General features: G+C 44.7%; 1 long non-coding RNA gene across 1 annotated transcript in view; it reads right to left on the bottom strand.

Annotated features, from left to right (window-relative positions):
* The window catches only part of LOC146396321 (uncharacterized), a 142,133-nt gene that overhangs the window by 75,236 nt on the left and 43,404 nt on the right, over positions 1 to 23,493 (bottom strand). Inside the window, exons 6-7 of the long non-coding RNA XR_014826498.1 lie at positions 4,523 to 4,596; positions 3,148 to 3,283 (exon numbers count right to left, since the gene is read on the bottom strand). This is a non-coding gene — a long non-coding RNA (uncharacterized LOC146396321). The remainder of the gene's footprint in view (positions 1 to 3,147; positions 3,284 to 4,522; positions 4,597 to 23,493) is intronic.

Below are 23,493 nucleotides of genomic sequence, written 5' to 3'. Positions count from 1 at the left end.
TAAAATGGTCTTCATTCTCAACACTTCCTCAGTCTTCCAACAGCTAAATGAGAGCCAGAAGCTGCACACTCATCTTCCCACAACACAAGTGAAGGACATCTTCCCCCACTGCCAGCCCTGCAATCACTGGCCTCATCCTGTGAGTCTTGCCCCTGTGCCAGCCCCCAGACCCAGGACCTCAGGCAAACCCTCCCCAGTCATCTAGTCACAGGCTAAGGAGCTGGATACCCACTCCTATATCCAGCTCAGGCCATGCCTCCTCAGCCAGTGCCCCAGTGCTCAGTCTGGGACTGGCCACTTTCTTTTGCCTTGGGCCCTGAATGATCATGCACGATCAATCTCCACAGGCCTGAAGGCTTTGGTGGTACAGGGGGATTTGCATGGAATAAAAGCAGAGTTTGTAGTTTGGGGAAATTAGAAAATCTTGACTGGATGGATTTCAGAAGAACAGATGAAACACTGGTTCTAGTACCTCAACTGGAGTTGTGGAGAATTTGAGTGGACCTTGGCCAGCTTTGGTGGGGGCAGCTTGGGAATACCTGGAGATGGAGGCTGGGGCACCCTGTTTCCAATGAAGCCTCTTGGCTTTAGTCATGTCTCCCAGAGCCAGAGCTAAAAGGGAAGGGATGTGTGTGTGTGTGTGCGTGCTTATATGCATGTATACCTGCACTTGAATCCCTTTGCTAGTATATACTTGTGCATGTGTGGTGTGGTGTGTTTTGGGGCCAATACAAAGAGAAAGTGGCACCTCTTTCTTCTAAGCAAGTGGTGATAATTGTCTTCCATATGGAATCAAGCAAAGGAACAAAAACCCTGTCAACTTCTTTGTTAAAATGGTTGAATGAAAGGAAACAACACTCTTCTGTTAAATATGCAGAATCCTTTAGAGGCAGTGTAATGCCTGGTTTATGGCTGTGCCCAGCCAAGGGCAGGATAAACAGTCTATTTGGTCAGTCTCTGGAGGAAGTTTCTGGGTTCCTCACCAAGCCACATTTTATTCCTTCTTGGGAGGCTGGGGGTTAGGAATGGCACCTACCCTGCCCTGCAACCTACCTCCATGGCTCCTCTGAAGAAATGGTCTGAGGAGAAGAAGTGGTACAGAGGGACATGTAGCTCCAGTATATAGGAGGCCCATGGGTTTCCCACAAGGGGGGATAGCAGGCTTTGGAGAAAGAATTGGGTATTCATTTATGCTTTTAGACCATGAATCTCTTACTCCAATGGCTACAGGGGCTGAACCATTCCTTTGCATGAGAGGCCCAGGCCCACAGTGGGGATTGAGAATGGGGGGCTTAAGCTAATTTTGAGACAGTGCTTGCTCCTTCTAGTCCTGCCCTTAGCCCTTCCTCTAAGTTTTTTGAGCTCCATTGTTTTACTTTATTTTTATTTTTAGTGCCAGACCTGTTGCATATGGAAGTTCTCGGGCTATGAGTCGAATCAGAAGTACAGCTGCTGGTCTACAGCACAGCCACAGCAATGGCAGATCCAAGCTGCCTTTGTGACCTACACCATAGCTTATGGAAATGCCTGGTCCTTTACCTACTGAGGGAGGCCAGGGGTGGAACCCACCTCCTCATAGATACCTGTCTGGCTCCTTATAGCTTAACCACAATGGGAATTTACTTTTCTTCTTCTTTCTTTCTTTAACTTTTTTTTTTCCATTCTTATGGCATGCGGAATTTTCTAGGCTAGGGATTGAACCTGAACAGCTGTAACCAGGGCCACAGCTGTAATCAGGGCCACAACAGTGAAAATACCAGATCCTTAACCTGCAGAGCCTGAGGGAACTCCAAACTCCATGGTTTTTGTCCTTCCCTTTAAAGGTCTGTGGCAGAGGCTCTTGGTGGCACCTGGTTTCCTTCGCTGGGGTGCCTCTTTCCTGGTGGCTGAGTGTTGTTGCTAAGGGTTCACAGCTGCTTCCTTCACAGGGCATTACCCACACCCAGGCACATACTTCCTTATTCAAGAAGTCACAAGCCTATGCTATCAGCAGAAACTGGTATCTGGCAGAGGGTAGGGTCAAATTGAGCCCTTTCATCTCCAGGGGGACCAACTCTGTGTTCTTCATGTTCCAGAGAGAGGTCCCTTGAGGACCAGGATAAGGTTCTGTTTCTTCCCCTGCCTTATCCTATTTTCCTCAGTCCCCAGTTCATGAGCACATTTTCAAGGATTTTCCCAAGTGTCCCCATCTAAGATTCACTTCTGGTGATCTTGCTCTAATGCACTGGGTACGAGAAGAGTCCTAAGAAACACATGCAATTCTAGAAATGGATCACCTTTTAGCACACAAGCAAGGATGACTCCATGGGTATGTTGTATGGAGTATTCCTAATCTCTGGTGTGCTTCAGCAGTAACTGTCCATGAAGTGCAGACACTGGCCAGGTCATCCTTTAGTCCCGGGTAATAATAACTAAGAGGATAGTAACTAAGGACAATGGCCTTATGCCTTTGTAGATTCATGCCAATGCTCTACTGAGGGAAGATAATAAAGCCTAATATCCCTTACAGGGGAATTCACAGTGTCTCTCTGGGAGTATGGAGGACACTTTCCTCCCAAATTAGCCTCTCCGTGAGTCAGGAGATAGATGGGATCGAGCATAAACATTTCCTATCAGCCACCTATTTATACCTGAAGATAAAAATGCAAGAACAAGTTAAAGAAGTGGAATTGGCCTTTTTGGACACTTAAAGCAATGAACACATCATGGGCATTTAGGGCCTAAGCCCTGCTTGGGTCAAAGATAAAGAGGTCACACACTTCCTATCCTTAGGGCGAAGGAGAACCAACTTCACATGCACAGAAAGACTCCTCTGGGTCAGAAAGGGAGGGGTCACCAGCCAATAAAAACTTAGGCTATGTTACTGCCAGTGAGGAATCCATCTTGACCCAAAGATGTGCACGCATATTGGGGAGGGCCTGGGTGCGATCAGGTGTGAAAAATGAAATAAAAACTTTGGCCAATGGGAAACAAAGACCCAGATGAACTTCCCTAAGTGTTTTAAATCACTTCTCTGGGACACTCCTCAATGATGGGGATGATTGCATTCTCACTCCTCCTTTGTGTGTATCCTACTGCTTTGCCTCTGCCTTAGACAAACAGACAACATAGCTAAGTGTACTGTGTTTCTAACAATAAACTCTGTACCTGATTTCACAGACTTTGCTTGCTTTAAATATTCTTGCCTTCAACAGGGGTGAGAATCAAGGCAATTCAGTTGGTAGTCCCCAGCTGGTCGAGTGGCTAATATTCCTGTTTCATCCAGGCTTCCCAGCTTCCATTCCTGAGCAGAGAATTAAGATCTCACTTCAAGCCATCACTCTCTGCCATCTCTCCAAAATCATCAGCATCCTCATCCATCCAGGCCAGATGTGACCTGAGTTAAACTCATGTGCGGGATTCCAGTTTGTACTTATGGTACATTCCACATGTGAAGATCATCAACGTTTTGCTAAACCCTTTGAAGCTGGTTAACCCTGTGCATCTATCAGCTGGTCTCTATGATCTTTCCCTTCTTCCCTTGAGCCAATTGCCATGGGGCAATTCTGAAAAATACCAGCTATTTGCTTATGAAGGGCTGGGCAGCTTCATCCTAGGCCCTGTAAATATGGTTGTAGCTACTCTGTAACCTTTTCACTTTGGCTTATATGAAGTGGTTTAGGTTAAGTTTGGAAAGCATGGAAACTGCAGCCAGACAGGTAGGCTTCAAATCCTGGCTTATTTAACTATGGCTTAAGGGAAAGTTACTTAACTTCTCTGCAACGCTGTTTACAGAACTTTAAATGGAGTAAGAGCATTGCAGTAATGGCATCCATCTCCAAGGGATGCTGTGAGAATAACATATGTTAATAAAGGTAAAGTGCTTTGATTAGTGTCCAGCAAGCAGGATGTGTCATATAATGTTAGCTGTTATTATTGCAAGTCATTACTCTTGAGTAAATACAGACTGCATCTTCAGTTAGAGAATGTTCTTTTGATAAAACTATATTTCATTCTTCCATGTGTTAGGCAGTTTGGTCCCTAAGTCTGAAATCATCCTAGACTTTGAAGATAGCATAGAAAGTAGGAAAATATTACAAAGCTATATTAAAATTCTAGATCTTTTTCTACATTTCTCTTTATCCGATAGTTTATGTCCTAACATAAGTAGGTATCTGTTCAATCACACCTTTATCACCTTGTATTAAAGAGCTCTAATTTTTCTTTTCTTTCTTCTTTTCTCTCTTTCTTCTTTCCCTTTCTTAAGGCTGCACACATGACATATGGAAATTCCCAGACTAGGGGTGTGTTGACTTCCACTGTGCCACAGTGGGAACTCCTAGATCCCTAATTCTCTTGCCTAGAACAAATGGATATTCTCTCATACTTACCCCATCCAGACTATTTAAAATAGCAAGGTCTGCACCTTGAAACTCCATTTCCTGGTGGGTCATTCTTTATCAAGAATACAAGCAATACAACACCATGCACAAAAACAAAATCAAAATGGGTTAAAGACCAAAATGAAAGGCCAGAAACTTACATCAAAATTCTTGGAGGAAAACAGGCAGATCACTCTTCGATAAGTATGGCAGCAAACCCTTTTTGATGCCCCCTCTAGAATAATGAAAAAGAAAACAAAAATGAAGAAATTGGGAATTGCCCTTTTGGCACAGCCAGTTATGAAACTGACTAGTATTCATGAGGACATGGGTTTGATCTCCGGCCTCACTTAGTGAATTAAGCATCTGTGGTATAGGTCACAGATGAGGCTCGGATCCCACTTTGCTGTTTCTGTGCTGTAGGCTTGCAGTTGCAGCTCCAATTCCACCCCTAGCCTGGGAACTTACATATGCCACCATGCCCTAAAAGGAAAAAAAATGGACCTATAAACTCAAAAGCTTATACACAGAAAAGGAATCCATAAAAAAATGAAAAACAACCCACACAATGAGAGAAAGTACTTGAAAATGAAGCAAATGACAAGGAATTCACCTCCAAAATATAAAAATGGTTCATATAGTTCAGGTTAAAAAATAAACAATCCATTGAAAAATGGGCAGAAGACCTAAATACACATTCCTCCAAAGACAGAATGATTTCCAAAAAGCACATGAAAAGATGCTAAGTGTAAATAATTATGGGAGAAATGCACATAAAAACTACCATGAGGTCTCACCTCACACCAGTCAGAATAGCCATCATCAAAAAGTCTACAAATAAGGAAAGAGAACCCTCCTATCATGTTGGTGGGAATGTAAATTGGTACAACCGCTAAGGAAAACGGTGTGGAAGTTCCTCAGAAAATAAATGTACACCTGTCATATGATACAGCAGTCACCGACAGCCCAAGGTATGGTGTGGCTGTGTGTGTGTGCGTGTGTGAGTGTGTGTATATTTATTCAAAATATCTCCAAGGAAGATATACAAAAGGCCAACAAGCACATGAAAAAATGATCAACACCACTCATCACTGATTATTAGAGAAAAGCAAACCAAAACTACCATGAGATACCACATCACACCAATCAGAATGGCCATCATTCATCAGTCCACAAATAACAAATGCTGGAGCAGGTGTGGAGAAAACGGAACCCTCCTGCACTGTTGGTGGGAATGGAAACTGGTACAGCCACTATGGAGAACTGTATGGAAGTACCTTAGAAATCTATTCATAGAACTACCATATGATCCAGCAATTCCACTCACAGGCATATATTTGGACAAAATGTTCCTTCAAAAAGACACATGCACCCACATGTTCACTGCAGCTCTATTTACAATAGCCAAGACAAGGAAACAACCCAAATGTCCATCAACAGATGAGTGGATAAGGAAGATGTGGTATATATACACAATGGAGTCCTATTCGGATATAAAAGAGAATGAAATAATGCCATTTGCAGCAACATGGATGGAACTAGAGGCTCTCATCCTGAGTGAAATAAGAGAAAGACAAATGCCATATGATATCACTCACATCTGGTATCTAATATACAGCACAAATGAACCTTTCCACAGAAAATAAATTCATGGACTTGGAGAACAGTCTTGTGGTTGCCTGGGGAGAGGGGGAGGGAGTGGGAGGGATTGGGAGTATGAGGTGATCTGATGCTTGAGTTTAAACTATTGCTCTTGGAATGGATTAACAATGAGATCCTGCTGTGTAGCATTGAGAACTATGTCTAGATACTTACAATGGGAAAAAAATTATGTATATATGTATGTGTAACTGGGTCCCCATGCTGTATATTGGGAGAAAAAAGTGTGTTGGGGGAAATAACCATATAAGATACATTTTAAAAATATATCACCATTGGATACTTCCAAACAAACACTGTGTTTTTGTTTTTGTTTGTGTCTTTTTAGGGCCAAACCTGTAGCATATGGAGGTTCCCTGGATAGGGGTAGAATCAGAGCTCTAGCTGCTGGCCTCCACTACAGCTACAGCAATGCCAGCTCTGAGCCATATCTGTGACCTACACCACAGCTCATGGAAATGCTGAATCCTTCACCTGCTGGGCAAGGCCAGGGGCTGAACCTGTGTCCTCATGGATGCTGGTCAGATTCATTTCTACTGAGCCATGAGGGGAACTCCCAATCAAATACTTTTAAAAGGAAAAGTCCTAGGTCACCATGTATTTAATAGTCTTTGTTAAATATTTGAATCTTAAATGTTCGTAGAATGGAACATGAGAATTTATCTCAAAGTAACTCTTTATATTAATTTGCAATCAATTCCCAAAAGCAGTATAGGCATCTCATATCAGAAAACTTCCAACCAGTAACAACCATTACATCTTCCCAAATGCAAGCTAGACTTGAAGAAACAGGAGCCATACCACCACCAACAACAACCAAACAAACAGCATTAACATCAAATCATGATGAGAAGGGAGAATCTGATTTCTACAATGTCTCCTTACATTTTTTAACACAAAAGGTTTCAACAAAGAATTATGAGGTATGGAAATTAAAAAAGGAAAAATGATTCATGCGGTGAGGCATTACAAGGACTTTTAGTCACTCTCTTATATATTCCCATAGTACAAAGTGAAATTTGGGACCAAGAACTAAAAAAACTCAGGAAACTGGTGCCTAACCAAATGGAGAATGCTAATAGAGAGACAGAAATTACAAAAAGGAATCAAATGTATATTCTAGTGTTGAAAAGTACAGCTGGGAATGAAAAAGGCATTGGGGGAATTACTAACAGATTTGAGCTGGCAGAATAATGAATTGGCCTCTTTGAAGAAGAACTGACTGAGGCTATCCACTCTGAGGAGTGGAGAGAGGCAATAATGGACAATATTGAGCAGAATGTAACAGACATATAGGACACCATTAAGTAGGCCAACATACATATAATAGGAATCCACATGATACATATAATAGGAATTACACCCAGAAAAGGGAATCAGAAGTCAGGGAAAATATTGGGAGAAAAATGCCCCAACTCCTCAAATATGATGTAATACATGAATGTATACATCCAAGGAACTCAATGAACTCCAACAAGATAAACTACAGGTCTACACAGATACTATAGTTAATTGACAAAACCCATGACAAAGAGAATTTTGAAAGCATCAAGGAAAAAGCCTAGTATACTTTCATATTTAGGGAACAAAAAAGAAGAACTATGAACCATGAATTCTGTATCTGATAAAACTACCTTTCAGAAATGAAGGAGAGGAGTGATATAGGCAAGATGGCAGATTAGGAGGCTCCAGGTCTTTAACCCCATGAAAATATCAAGGAAACAATCAGGTAAGAATAGCTTTGTGGAAGCTCTAGAAGACAAAGAGTAATCTGAAGCAATCAAGTGAATAGCCAATTGAGAAAGGGTCACACTCAAAATGATAGCAAATTCCATGATATTCTGCCTCCTCTATTCCTCACCCATTGTGAATGAATATGGTGCAGTAGATGACCCAACCACTGGTCCTCCATTGGGAGAAACACAAGAGTGCAACTTGATTGCAGGGTTTGGCAGGCCAGGCACTGTCTCCAGAATCTGATTTCTGTCTCACATGACTTGAAGTTGAGATAGGGATGGTGGGACATTTTACATATCAGTAAAATGATGATGGATTCAATGGCACAGGAGAAGTTCATGGCAACTGTAGACCTGCACACATGTGGAGGTCAGAGATGACTGACAGAAGAATGCAATAAAACATGTAAGGGCCAAGAAGACAAAGGTGAGGTTTTTAGGGAAATTAAATACTTAAAAGCAACTGTGTGTGGGGGAGAGGATTAAGGCGCTGGGGAAGCACACACACACTCCCAGTGAAGGCACATCCTCAGAAAAGACCTGAGAGCACGTGTCTGTTTAGTAAAGGTCTTCATTTGCACATATCCAAGATACAAGACTGGGTAACGTGGCGTTTTTTTTTTTTTTTTTTTCCTCATATGCAACTTTTTTTAAATTTTTTTCTTTTTTTCCTTTTTTTTTTTTTTTTTGTCTTTTTGCTACTTCTTTGGGCCGCTCCCGCGGCATATGGAGGTTCCCGGGCTAGGGGTCGAATCGGAGCTGTAGCCGCCGGCCTACACCAGAGCCACAGCAATGCGGGATCCGAGCCGCGTCTGCAACCTACACCACAGCTCACGGCAACGCCGGATCATTAACCCACTGAGCAAGGGCAGGGACCGAACCTGCAACCTCATGGTTCCTAGTCGGATTCGTTAAGCACTGCGCCACGACGGGAACTCCTGCATATGCAACTTTTGATAAATGCTCACAAAATATAGAAATAAAAAGGTAGATGTGGCTCATTCAAAGGAACATTAATAAATCTGAAGCAAATGAGCATAAAGAAACATAGGCTTCACAGTGGCTAGATAAACTTTTTCTTTTTCTTTTTTTCTTTTTTTTTCTTTTGTCTTTTTGCCTTTTCTAGGGCTGCTCCCATGGCATATGGAGATTCCCAGTCTAGGGGTCTAATCGGAGCTATAGTCACTGGCCTATTCCAGAGCCATAGCAATGCAGGATCCAAGCCACATCTGCAACCTACACCAGAGCTCACAGCAATGCTGGATCCTTAACCCCTGAGCAAAGCCAGGGATCAAACCCGTAACCTCATGGTTCCTAGTCAGATTTGTTAACAACTGAGCCACAACAGGAACTCCTAGATGAACATTTTAAACAACTGCCTTAGGTATTCTGAAATAGCAAAAGAAGAACACACATAATTAACAAAAGGAAGTCAGCAAGGTGGAAGGTGGTGAATGAATAAACGAAGAATATAGACAAAGACATAGAATTTATTTCAAAAAAGAAACAGAGGGTCTGATCAGGAATGGATGTTGGACTTTGTCAAATGCTTTTTCTGCATCTATCGAGAAGATCATATGATTTTTGACTTCTGTTAATGTGGTGTATGATGTTGATTGATTTGCATATGGTGAACCATCCTTGTGAACCTGGGATGAACCCTACCTGGTCATGGTGTATAATTTTTGGATATGTTGTTGGATTCAGCTGGCTAAGATTTTGTGGAGAAATTTTGCATCTATATTCATCAAAGATATTGGCCCGATAGTTTTCTTTTTTGGTGGTATCTCTGTCTGGTTTTGGAATTAGGGTGATGATGGCATCGTAGAATGGTGGGAGTATTCCTTCTTCTTCAACCTTTTGAAAGACTTTAAGGAGGATGGGCACTAGATCCTCTTTATATGTTTGATAGTATTCGCCTGTGAAGCCAGATGGCCCTGGACTTTTATTTGTAGGGAGTGCTTTTATGACTTCTTCAATTTCATTTCTAGTGATTGGTCTGTTCAGTTGGTCTGTTTCTTCTTGATTCAGTTTTGGCAGGCTGTAAGAGTCTAGAAAATTGACCATTTCTTCCAGATTGTCAAATTTGTTGGCATAGAGTTGTTCATAGTATTTTCGTATGGTTTTTTTGTATTACTGCAGTATCTGTTGTGATTTCTCCTTTTTCATTTTTAATTATATTTGAGTTCTTTCTCTCCTCTTTTTAGTGAGTCTGCCCAGGGGTGTGTCAATTTTGTTTACCTTTTCAAAGAAACAGCTCTCGGTTTTATTAATTTTCTCTATTGTTTTTTTGAATTTCTACTTTATGGAATTCTTCTTTGATCTTTATAATTTCCTTCCTTCTGCTGACTTTGGGTGTTTTTTGTTCTTTTTCTAATTTGCTTAGATGGAAGGTTAAGCTGTCAATTTGGGATCTTCTTTTTTGAGAAAGGCCTGTTTCACTATAAATTTCCCTCTGAGCACTGCTTTTGCGGCATCCCATAGATTTTGAGAGGTTGTGTCTTCATTATCATTTGTCTCAAGGTATTTTTAATTTCCTTCTTTATTTCCTCATTGACCCATTGGTTTTTTAGTAGCATGTTGTTTAGTCTCCATGTAGTAGGTTTTTTCTCATTTCTTTTCCTGTGGTTGATTTCTAGTTTCATGGCATTGTGTCAGAGAAGATACTTGAGATAATTTCTATGCTCCTAAATTTATTGAGGTTAGCTTTGTGTCCCAATATGTGGTCAATTCTTGAGAATGCTCCATATGTTGTTGACAAGAATGTGTATTCTGATTCTTTTGGATGTAGTGTCCTGAAGATATCAATTAAATCTAACTTCTATTGTTTCCTTCAGGATCTCTGTTGCTTCATTGGTTTTCTGTCTAGAGGATCTGTCCATTGGTAGGTATCAAGGGAGCATTCCTGAACATAATCAAATCCACTTATGATAAACCCACAGTAAATATAATCCTCAATGGGGAAAAACTGAAAGCCTTCTCACTCAAATCTGGAACAAGACAGGGATTCCTATTCTCACCACTGCTCTTCAACATAGTTTTGGAAGTCCTGGCCACAGCAATTCGACAAACAAAAGAAATAAAAGGCATCCATATCGGAAGAGAAGAGATCAAACTGTCACTGTATGCAGATGACATGATACTTTACATAGAAAACCTTAAGGACTCAACCCAAAAACTACTGGAACTGATTAATAAATTCAGTCAAGTAGCAGGATATAAGATTAACAGTCAGAAGTCAGTCGCATTTCTGTATACCAGCAATGAAATATTAGAAAAGGAATCCAAAAATACGATACCTTTTAAAATTGCACCTCACAAAATCAAATACCTTGGAATACACCTGACCAAGGAGGTACCTTTACCTTATATGCCAAGAACTATAAAACTTTAATCAAAGAAGATGTAAAGAAATGGAAAGGTATTCCATGTTCAAGGATTGGAAAAATCAATATTGTAAAAATGGCCATACTACCCAAAGCAATCTACAGATTCAATGCAATCCCTATCCAATGACCCAGGACATTTTTCACAGAACTAGAACAAACAATCCCAAAATTTATATCGAACCACAAAAGACCCAGAATCGCCAAAGCAATCCTGAGAAACAAAAACCGAGCAGGGGGCATAACTTTCCCAGACTTCAAGAAATATTACAAAGCCACAGTCACCAAAACAGTGTAGTACTGGTATCAAAACAGACAGACAGACCAATGCAACAGAAGAGAGAACCCGGAAATAAACCCTGACACCTATGGTCAATTAATCTTTGACAAGGGAGGCAAGAACATCAAATGGGAACAAGAACGTCTATTCATCAAGCATTGCTGGGAAACCTGGACAGCTGCATGCAAAGCAATGAAACTAGAACACACCCTCACACCATGCACAAAAATAAACTCCAAATGGATGAAAGACTTAAATATAAGACAGGACACCATCAAACTCCTAGAAGAGAACATAGGCAAAACACTCTTGGACATCAACATCATGAATATTTTCTCAGGTCAGTCTCCCAAAGCAATAGAAATTAGAGCAAAAATAAACCCATGGGACCTCATCAAACTGAAAAGCTTTTGCACAGCAAAGGAAACCCAAAAGAAAACAAAAAGACAACTTTCAGAATGGGAGAAAACAGTTTCCAATGATGCAACCGACAAGGGCTTAATCTCTAGAATATATAAGCAACTTATACAACTCAACAGCAAAAAAGGCATTCAATCAATGGAAAAATGGGCAAAAGACCCGAATAGACTGTTCTCCAAGGAAGATACAAATGGCCAGCCAACACATGAAAAAATGCTCAACATCACTGATTAGAAGAGAAATGCAAATCAAAACTACCATGAGATACCACCTCACACCAGTCAGAATGGCCATCATTCATAAGTCCACAAATAACAAGTGCTGGAGGGGCTGTGGAGAAAAGGGAACCCTCCCGCCCTGTTGGTGGGAATGGAAACTGGTACAGCCGCTATGGAGAACAGTTTGGAGATACCTCAGAAATGTATACATAGAACTTCCATATGACCCCACAATCCCACTCTTGGGCATATAATCGGACAAAATTCTACTTAAAAGAGACACATGCACCCATATGTTCATTGCAGCACTATTCACAATAGTCAGGACATGGAAACAACCCACATGTTCATCAACAGATGTTTGGATTTGGAAGAGGTGGTATATATACACAATAGAATACTACTCAGCCATAAAAAAGAATGACATAATGCCATTTGCAGCAACATGGATGGAACTAGAGATTCATACTGAGTGAAATGAGCCAGAAAGACAAAGACAAATACCATATGATATCACGTATAACTGGAATCTAATATCCAGCACAAATGAACATGTCCACAGAAAAGAGAATCATGGACTTGGAGAATAGACTTGTGGGGCTGCTTGATGCGAGAGGGAGGGAGTGGGAGGGATCGGGAGCTTGGGGTTATCAGATACAACTTAGAACAGATTTACAAGCAGATCCTGTTGAGTAGCATTGAGAACTATGTCTAGATACTCATATTGCAACAGAACCAAGGGTGGCAAAAAATTGTATACATGTAGGAGTAACTTGCTCCCCGTGCTGTACAGTGGAAGAAAAAATTTTAAAAAATTTAATTAATTAAAAAAAGAAAGAAAAATGGGAAAGGGAGAGGCAAAGGGCCAACAACGTCTCTTTTCCCTCTACCTGGTCAGGGCCCTCTGGCCAGTTCTCCATCTCAGGAGGAGCCCAGAAATTAAATGGCCCCAGTTGTGGCTGATGGGTCTGCTCCACTGGTGGGTGAGTTGGCCCTCCAGTGCCCTAAGTGGTTACGATCTGTGGCTGAGGGTTAGCCAAAGAAATGTGGGCTGTCTCTAAAACCCTGAGGAAGGACTGTCCAGGTTAACTGAGGGTCTAAAAGAATATTGTGGTCAGTCCACGTGAATGGAAATAATTCCTGGCATGAAGGGTGTAGAGGAAGGGTAAAAAGGGCATCTTTTAGGTCAAGAACAGAGACATGAGGAGTGTTAGGAGGTATACGAGACAGAAGAGTATAGGGACTTGGGACCACTGTGTTAATGGGAAGGAGTACCAGATTGATGAGGCCAAGATCCTGAACTAATCGGAAGCATCTGTCTAGTTTTTTTACAGGAAGGATAGGAATATTGAACAGAAAGTGAGTAGGTTTGAGGACGTTGGCCTTGAGGAGAAGCTGAATTATAGGCTTTCATTCTCTCTGTGCTTCTAGGCTAATAGGATATTGAGATTGGATAGGAAATTTAGGAAGATCATTTAGTCTTATGAGAATTGGAGAATGATGTCTAGCAATGGAGGGTATATGGGTGTCCCAAACAATGGGATTGACATCCGAGGGGGGGTGGGAATGACTGGGGGAGTGGGCCCCAAATCTGACTGGCCCAGATATAGGAAGTTTGTGTTTGGTTGTATAGGAAATTCAATGTATCCCTGGAACTTAGTCAAAATATTCATCCCTATTATAAGCATAGCACATGGGGGAATACCTAGGAATTAGGTGGCAGAAAGTGGTGTTTACAAGTGTGCAAAGTAAAGGTCCAGTCTGTTGGGGTGTAGTGGGCAACCACTTTACCCCCATGATAGAAGTAGGGGAGGTGTAGGTAAGACCCTGTAAAATAGGTAATACTGAGTATAATGCCCCCAAGTCCAATAAGAACAAAATAATCTTATCTGCTCCTGCCAGAGCTCCCTGAGGCTCCAGAGTGGTGGTAGGAAGCTGGGGCCTGGTGGCCTCAGGCCCCACCCATCCTCCATGGCCAGGCCCAACAGGTTGTTCATGTTGATGGTCTCCAAGGTAGGTTTTGTGGAGGAGATGGTGGGCTGTCCTGGCTTCCCACAGTCCACTTTCCAATGTCCATTCTGACTGAATTTTGGAGAAGGGCCTGGCAGGGTTTTGGGTTATGGCATTTATTTGCCCAATGCCCCTCTAAGCCACCTTTGAAATAGGCCCTGGGAGGGGAGGTTGTTCTGTAAGTTTGTATGCCTCAGGGGGTCCATGGTTTGTTTTTGAGGATTTCCCTATATGGCAGAAGCAAGAAGCTGATATTCAGTCATGGACCTCTTCAGTTTAGGGGCCTTATGTTCTTCCTCAGCATTATTAAAGACCATTAAAGGCAGTTTTAATGAGATGCCTTGGTTGGAACTAAAGACCGTCCTCTAGTTTCCACATATTTTTTTAATATCTTGTGCTGATTGGGAGGTGAAATGCATATGCAAATGAATTTATCTCTCTTGACTTTCTAGATTTAGGGTAAGATACTTAGGGTAGTATACTATAAGCCTTGACATAAAAATGGCTGGATTTTCTTGGGGTTCCTGTATTATTTCTCTAATTTTATCCTAAGTAACTATTTTTAATGAGGACTTCATTCTTTCTATTAGGCAAGAGATAAGGTGGCCTCTCGAGCCTCTGTCCTGGGAGTCTATCTGATAGTTCCAATTAGGATCCACACAAGGGATAGCTAGAGTTCCAACAGGACTGTTAGCAGGATCTTGGTATGTAAGGTGTCTGCATGGGCTTGGGCTGCCAGATAAATTCATTCCCTTTCTTCAGGGGACAGAAAACAGCTAAGGATAACACAAATGTCTTTCCAAGTGAAGTCGTAGGAGTGAATAAGATACTGGAGCTCTTTTGTGTAGGTAGTTGAGTCTGAGGTGAAGGAACCTAAACATTTTCCCTATTTGGGATAAGTCTCCCAAAGACAAAGGCACATGAACCCTGACTCTTCCTTCAACTCCAGCAACCTCTCTTAAAGGAAGGTTTGGGGCCTCAGGGGGGATTGCTGATCAAGATCTTGTCAAGGGGGTCATAAAAGGGGTTGTTGTTATGGGAGGGGGCTGCATGTTGGGAGTGGGAATTAGGATTCTTGGGGCATGGAAGAAGAGGAGGAAGAACAATGGTGGGAGGGAGAGAAGAAGGTGTAGGGGCTGTAGTACTTGGGTGCATGGAATTGGTGGGAGGGGGAGGAGGAGGCTTATGGTTGTGCAGGATTGAAGGAGGTGCTGAGGCATCACTAGGATTAAAGTCAGAGTTTGAAGAAACATAACGGGGAGGCTGTTTAGTTTTTGCCTGCAGGTGAGGTGAAATGGGAGGAGGGCATTCATTTAACAGAAGAACCTGATATGAGCTACAGTCAGAGCAAAGAGAGGGTTGAGATCTTAAAGAGATAAAAGCTTGGAATTCCTGTCTTGGCTCAGAAGGAACAAATCTGACTAGGATCCATGTGGACACAGGTTTGAACACTGGTCTTCCTCAGAGGCTTAAGGATCTGGCATTGCTATGACCTGTGTTGTAGGTTGCAGACATGGCTCAGATCTGGCATTTCTGTGGCTATGGCCCAACTGCCACACCTCCAGTTCAACCCGTAGCCTGGGAACCTCCAAGTGCCATGAGCACAGCCCTAAAAAGACACACACACACACACACACACACATAAAATAGATAAAAGCTTTAATGTAGGGAACATCTGACCATTTCCCATTGTGCTGGAAAAAAAATTCTCAAGATCTCCTGGGATTTTGAAATTGAATGGACCAGTCTCAGGCCATTGGCTCCCATTATCTAATTTATGTTTGGGCCAAGCCACGTGACAGAAGGAAATGAGACACTTGTGCTTAACATCTGATGGAGTCTCAGAGATGAAAGATTGTCCAAAATCACCCTAAAGCTGTATCTTGTGGAGGTTGACAGGAGGAGGCCCCCGTGGTGTTAATTTGGGAATAGAGGAGTCTAAAAACCCATACAGGTGCTCAGAGAGGTATCCCCCTGAGAGGGCCTAAGATCTAAACGAGATAGACCACCTAGATGGTCAGAGGGGTTCTCCCTGTGAAGTCTATGATCTGAACGATGATTATGCCTGATCAGGAAATGTCTTTGCTGAGAAGGGGGAGTACCTGTTCCCTGCGACCACATGGAAACCCAGCTGACTCAACATCCAGATTTTAAAGAGGAAATAAAAAATGGCAAGGAGGGGAGTTTCCATCATGACTCAGCAGCTAACAAATCTCACTAGCATCCAGGAGGGCACAGGTTTGAACCCTGAACTTGTTCAGTGAGTTAAGGATCTGGCATTGCCATGAGCTGTGGTGTAGGTTGCAGATGTGGCTTAGATCCTGTGTTGCTATGGCTGTGGTGTAGGCCAGCAGCTAAAGCTGCATTAGACCCCTAGCCTGGGAACCTCCTACATGCCATGGGTGTCACCCTAAAAAGCAAAAAAGAAAAAGGAAAAGAAAAATGGCAATGACATCAGACCGGGTTTGGGGAGAGAGTGGTGGAGGAGAAATCCAGTATTTACTCAACTTCCAATGGCCTTGAAGTGGAGGCCAGTGTGGGGTGCCATGTGATGGGAATCATCAGAAGGCACTTGAGATCCCAGTGCTCAACAGTCACAAGGAAGAGGACACTTCCACTCATCTGAGCAGTAGTAACTGGGAGAGAGGGCCAGAGAAATCAGAGGTCACTGTGGAGTAGCCCTGGACTAAATCTTCAATTGTCCCAATAGTCTCACTCTGTTCACTGAAAGACTCAGGCTTAGGAGATGGAAAGCAGGGAAAGAGTTTAGAAACAGAGGAGGCATCCACTCTTTCAGACCAAAGCTACTTGCCCCTAGAACCTACAGGGACCTGCAGAACACCCCAGAGTGTAGCCCTGGCTGGTGTTTCAGCTATCCCTCCAAGTCTTGGAGCATTTGTGGAAGCCTGGACATTGGAAAGGGGTGGGTGTGTATCCCTCCAGGGTTTGGCACCAAAATGTTAGAGAACTGGAGAAAGACAGTTGACCAGAGCAGTGACATATCAGGCAAGATTTATGAACCAGCAGAGAGGTTTGGAGCACTGAGCAAAAGGAACACAGGACCCCTCAGCCTTGGGAAAGAATCAGGATTTATAGGCAGGGGATCATGTGCTAAGTCCTATACATTTGGGACAGCAGTTAAGATCCTGGTATAAAACTTAACATTCTCCTTGGGGCAGTCTTTGTCCTTGGGAAGTCAGCCACTTCATGGGCTTTGTTGTGCTGCCAGTGGAGGTCCAAAAAAGTGGAGACTGCAGGTCCGGGTCTGAGAGTGTCAATGAGTCATGGGACTTACCATTTCTTAGGCCTTCATTATATATATATAATTATTTTTTCCCATTCTTCCTAGTTTACAGTGTTCTGTCAAATTTCTACTGTTTAGGCCTTCATTTTAGTTTATGACTAAGAGGTTCCATGTGGCCATTAATACTTATGTGTTTATCAGATGATAAAATGTCAATTTTGTTCAGAAAGCCTAGGCTGTTTTGAAGTAAGTCAAGAGCCAGGACAGAAGCAGAGCGGGTTTAGGGTAAAGAAGTGAAAAAAAAAAAACTATGCTGATGAATAAAAAAGTGAAAGGGAAGATCAAGTCAAAACTCATGCTATGACTTTGAAAACCAATTTGTAAATTGCCCAAAGAGGCATACACCAACTATCCTGCCACTGTGTAATGTGGAAGAAACTTCTGGTTCTTGCCTACCTGCCAGAGGCCAACACGGAGTGTCACTCCAAACCCAACCAGGCCCACCTTCCCTCAGCCCCTACCCCACTGCAGAATGACTTGAGTCCCCCCTTCGAAGGTTGAGACTCAAACTTGGCCTCCTTTACTTGAATCCTGAGCATCTGCTGAAGCAGGTCACTCTCTGGGTCCTGGTCTTGACTTTTTGCTTTGAGGCTACCAGGCAGCAGTGGTCTAGGCCCAAGCCTGTGTGAATGGTTTCACAAGGAGGTAAGCCAATAGACTTGGGATGGGTTCCCAAAGACCCTGCCATCCCTCAAATCCCTGGGGTTCACATGTGATACTTCACTGTGGACACATAGTTGGATGGAAGGACAGGAAGGAGAGAGAACTGCACCCCAGGGACCCCTCACACTGGGGGGCCTAGAGGGGCCTGTAGACACCTCAGCCTACCCATGGGAGGACAGATGCTTGGAGGTGGATAAAGAGGACATGCTCTGGGTTTGGAGGAAGGATTGCATCAGGAAGGTTGACTTTCTCTAGAAGGGAGACAAGGCACTTTGAAATGTGTGTGTAGGGAATGTGGCTTGATATCTGCTCTTGGCAGAGGGAGGGTCATGGGGAAAGCCTAGCCCTGTCTTGTGTTCCTTAGGCATCTGAAGCTTGCCTCATTAGATCTTTCTAAGGGATGTGAATGGGTGCATACTGTATCTAATGGGAGCAGGGGGTGAGATGGTCAGTCAGAAAACTATTCAATGGGGTGGGTGACTGTGGCCACATGTGCCTTGAAGTGGTCCTCTCTAAGCTGGGCCCAAAGTTACTCTGCCACAGCCCAGGCCTCTTCCACTCCTTCCAGCCCAGAGCTCACTCCTCAGGTCAGGGAACTGTTGCCTTGGATTCCACAAGGGAGGTGCAGCCATGTGACTTCAACCAAGCTAAGACTCCTGTTTCTGAGTTGTTCTGTATTTTTTTCCCTTTCATGGAAACACATTTCTTCAGACCTACATCATCCTGTCTGGTATCTCACAGCAGATGCTCAGGCCTGACTTTGAGATGAAGAGTATGTTCCTATTTCACGTCACCATTTCATGGACAGGGATCACATGTGTGAAGGGGGGGTGGTTGTGATGGAATGTCTATGAAGGCTGATTCCTTGTTAAAGAGGGATGTGTTGTAGCCCAGAAGAGGAAGACGATCTTCTGTGCTACCATGAAACCTCCTTTTCCCCTGTTGAGATTAATTAGGTGCATAGTGGTGGGTACCTCCCTCTGCTGAACAGACAGCTTTACCACAATGGCACCTGACTCATGCCTGCTTCTCAGTTTGTCTTCACCTTCCATTGTTGGGATCTGGAAGGGGAAGGACCTCAGGCAGCCTGTACTCCCACGATCTATGCAACATGACACTCCCTCAGCCTGTGCTAATCCTCTGCAGCCAATAGTGGCTGTGAAATGACAGAATCCAGGGGATACATGCTTAAATCTTAGACTCCTCTCCTAGGAACACAACTGCATGATGGCAGTGACTCAGGGTCCTGGGGATGGGATGGTGGAAACTCTCCCCTGTTCAAAGTCCAATATGGGTGGTTCTGTGAGGCAGGTGCATGATGGGCAGGTGCGTTATGCGATTGTATCAAGGTTCTGTGTGCAGAGTGACTTTCTCAGCCTTTCAGTTTTGTTAGGAGAGGTCATGAAAGAAAGGAAGAGCAGATTTATATTGGCAAGTGCAAAGGAACTGCTTATCAGAAGGTGTGGCCCTAAGACTTTATACACTGCCTGTCCAAAAATGGACTTACAGTGAGTGGATACTGGCTTGGAGAGGGTCCCTATATGCTAATGACCTTGCTGAGGAGCATTGTTCAGAGTAGATGTGCTCCAAGTTCCAGGACTTCGGGACAGTCTGTGAGGGCTGAGTGTTGAAGTTCCTTAGTGAGGCTCTCTGAGTGAGTGCTGCTGTGCCTAACCTCTTCTCAGCAGACAGGAGGCAGGGAACTTGGTGCATGGGAACAAATTCACCAGTGGAATAATTCTCAACTGGAGATGAGAACATGAAAAACCCTCCAAGACTGCACAGTTTCCCCTGTTCAAATGCCCTTGCCTGTTGAGATGTACAGTCTGATTCACCAGGAAACTCCCTACCCAGTTGCCCATTCTCCTCCATTCACCACTTTCCTTTGTCTCAAGAGCATCTCCACAGCATGCTCAGCACAGCAGCCATCATTAAGCCTCATGCCTCCCTGTCCCATTTCATAGCACTCCATTTTCTCCATCCACTCCTGGCCCCCCATTGAAGCCACCCTTGGAGCTGCACCTGCCACCACCCATGACCCCATTACTCCCACCTGGAAGCACCTTATTCCTGCCAGCCTTCACCAGGAGATCTCTGGTGGCTAATACTGACCATGACCTCAGTGCCCCAGGGGTTTGCAAAATCACTGTCTAAGTCATATCAGAAGGAAAGCCAGCATTGCCCCACCAGACTCAGATCTTTGGCCTTACCCAGGTACCCCCAAAGGGAGCTCCTGGGGCCCTCAGTGGGAGGGCTTGTTGCTTGTCCTGTAACCCTATTCCTAGAAGCCCCTGCAGTGGAGTGTTGTGGCCACACTGGCTGTTGCAGTAGCTCAGGCTTGCAAGGGAGAGTGGGTCACAGGCCTTCCTCCTCAAGCTGCACAATCAGCTGCCCAGCTGGCCCCAGTCTGCCCCCAGTGAGCTCTGGCCCATGGCCACATGGTGCATCCAGGGCAGACAGCCTATCCTCCTCCAAGAATGGGGTCCCTCAGGATGACTCTTTGAACAGCAAGAGCTGAGAACTCCCAAGGCTGGCAGTGCCTAAAATCTCTGGCCCAGAAGCACCTGCCCCAGAGCCCTAATGCAGAACTTTTCTCTTGCTTCCTCATTTGAGTGCATTCTGGAGAGCTCATGAGCTCACCTGGAGCCTTCACTAAAGAGGAACTGGCCATGGACTCACTGACTAGCTTTCTAGGAATCCTTCAGCCTAGACAGAAGGAAGGTTGAGGGTGATGTCCATGCCATGAAGAGGCATGTTGTCATTCACATGTGTCACATGTCCAGTCCATGACATCCTTTCAGTGTCTTCTCTCAGCTGACCCCCACCCCGTGGGTCCAGCCACATTACCTTCTGTGTTTCCATGGTAAATTTACCACAGACTAGCAGTCAGAGAAGGTCCTTCTGTAATGTCAGGAGCCAAGAGGTGAATGGCACCATCTTCTGTGCTGCTGCATCCTTTCAACAAGAAGTTGGGTGTATGGTGGCCAGGGACTATCACTTCAGAGGAGGCATAGGACAGGCAGGCTCAGGAGAGAGTTTTATGCATATGTGGTCCTTGTTGTTCTGGAGACTTCCAGTTACAACAAGGAGGTGGTAGTGCTCTCTTAAGGCAAGGTTCTTTCCTACTAGAGCTTTGAGCCTGGAAGGAATCTCCCTCCTAGACTTAAGGTCCTTCATATAAAGGGTACAATGACACCTAGTTGAGAGGACCGGGCAGAAGAGTTCTTGGGCTTATCTGACCTGTTAGCAGCTATCCTGGCACATGCCCTCCCTCATTGATGATGCTGAATTTTATATGAAACTGCAGTCCTGGAGAGGAAAGAGTTCCCCAAGGTACAGCATTCCAGCTATGGCCTGGGAATGGATGCTCATCCTCTGGGGAGTGTGAGGTGGTGGCAACAGCAACCAGGAAGGCCTGTCTTGCTCTACAGACACCCACCCCTCACACTACTGACCCTCAGTCAGGCTATGGTGGGAAACATGGAGGAGAAGGAATGGAGGTGCTCAGGCAGCTGGAGGTGGGGCTGTAAGAGGAGACTGACCCTGAGGGCTTGCGGCCCAGTGCTTCACTCTCTGGCCCACTGAAACCAACCATGACATTGGAGAAGGGACAGTGTTGGGCCATGAAGGAATGGCAGCACACAAGCATCTTTGACAGGATGAACTTCTATGAGATGGTGGCAAAGTGAGTCAGCATCCCGGGCTGTTGGGTACATGGTGGACGAGGGGGTGGGTGAGGGCCAGACCGCAGGGCAGGATATGACTGTGATGGTGACCAGCAGAGAGAACAGAGGAGGCTGGCACCCAACACATACTGTTCCCTGCATCCCAGAGGCCTTACTCCCCTCACCTGGAGACCTTGGCTATTCTGTCCTTCTTCCACCAGGAGCACTGCCCCCACATGAGGCTGACCTGTCCCTGTCCTGACATAAGGCCTCAGGATGGTCTTGGGAACCCTAGGAGCCCAGGAAGGGTCCACTCTGGGCACAGGGACTGTGCAGGGAAATGCACTCCACCCCAAGCTGTGTTGGGTGGCCAGTGATCACTGATCTAACACTTGGAACCCCTCTCCTCATCAGCAGTGGACTGGCTTTCCCTGTGTTTTCTGCATGGGAATCCCCTAGTTTCAAAACCAAAACCAAACAAATAAGCACCTCTCAGAGGAACGTGAGGCCTGTCTGCTAAGTTTAGCATCCCATCTCCAGCCTCTCCTGAGCCCTGTGTCAGGTGTGTGTTCCAGAACTCTCACTTCCAGACCCAGGACCTAGATTTGGGCAAGGCTACTGTGGGGACACCTGCCTGACAAGGCTGCTGGCCATCACCATTCCTGTGGGACACACAAGGATAGGGGGGGCATGAGCAGGGGCCCCCATGGGCCACCATATGTCCAGTAGTCCTGGTTCAATTAAGCAACCTGGGTCTCTGCTGGGCCATGCCCTCCAGGGCTGGTAAGGCAGGAGGTGGCCCAGATCATGTACTTGCCCTAGAGTGGCTCCCTGCTGGAATAGCACCTCACAGGCCCTGACAGCCCCAAGGACACCCTCTCCACATCCCCTCAGTCCTGCTGCCCTCAGTGGGCTCCAGAGCCCAGGCCTTTTTCTCACTGAGGCCTGTCCCTCAACACCCCCAAGGTTCATGGAATTTGAAGTGGAGGATGAGTTCCAGATTCAGAACTTGCAGTGGATGAAGGGAGAACAGGGTCTGCTTACTCCAGCTCTAGTGAGTTCAGCTCCTCAGGGACTTCAGCCCCCAAAGTGGGGCCTTAGTCAGTTACCCACCTGCCCAATGGAGGTAAAGACAAAGTTAATAGGGGCCTAGGGGTAGAGGCAAGATGGCACAAGGGTAAGAGGACATGCTCACCCTCTCCCACAAACACATCAAAAAAAAAAAAAAACACATCTCCATCTAAAAGGATTCACACAGGACATCAACTGAATGCTGGCAGAAAATCTTAAACCTCCAAAAAGGGCAAGAAACTCCTGACATAACCAGGTAGAACAAAAGAAAAAAGAGAGAGAAAAGGAATCAGGACAGGACTCGCTTTCCTGAGAGGGAGCTGTGAAGGAGAAAGGGAACCCACACCCTGAGAAGCAACCTAACAAACAGAAAGATCAGCTGAGTCAGAGGGATCTCCAACATACTGAAGAAAGCACAGCAGAAGGCCTGAGAACTGAAAAGCAGAGTGAGAGAAGCACAGATCATCTGAACTGCTGGCACAGACACCACAGCCTGAGATTCTCGGGGGGGGGGGTTGCTGGGCACTGAGACTTAGGCTCTGGAGCAGTGAGAAGCTGCTTACTAGCTCATGGTGGACCAGACCTGTGGGTGGCAGGAGCAAACCACTGCAATTATCCCTGACTCCAGAGGTGGTGTGGCCTACCACAGCTGGGGATATCTGAACAAAAATTACTTGCAGACCCAACCATTTCAGAGGGTATCATAGAAAAGGACACTAC

The sequence above is a fragment of the Sus scrofa genome, chromosome 14 (genome assembly GCF_054392235.1).
Source record: "Sus scrofa isolate SSC_HxYL_T2T_F1_AM1 chromosome 14, Sscrofa_HxYL_maternal_Yorkshire_Landrace_v2.0, whole genome shotgun sequence".
Lineage (NCBI taxonomy): Eukaryota > Metazoa > Chordata > Mammalia > Artiodactyla > Suidae > Sus > Sus scrofa.
Note: the sequence above shows the minus strand (reverse complement) of the source record. Positions and strands in the feature narration are given on the sequence as shown.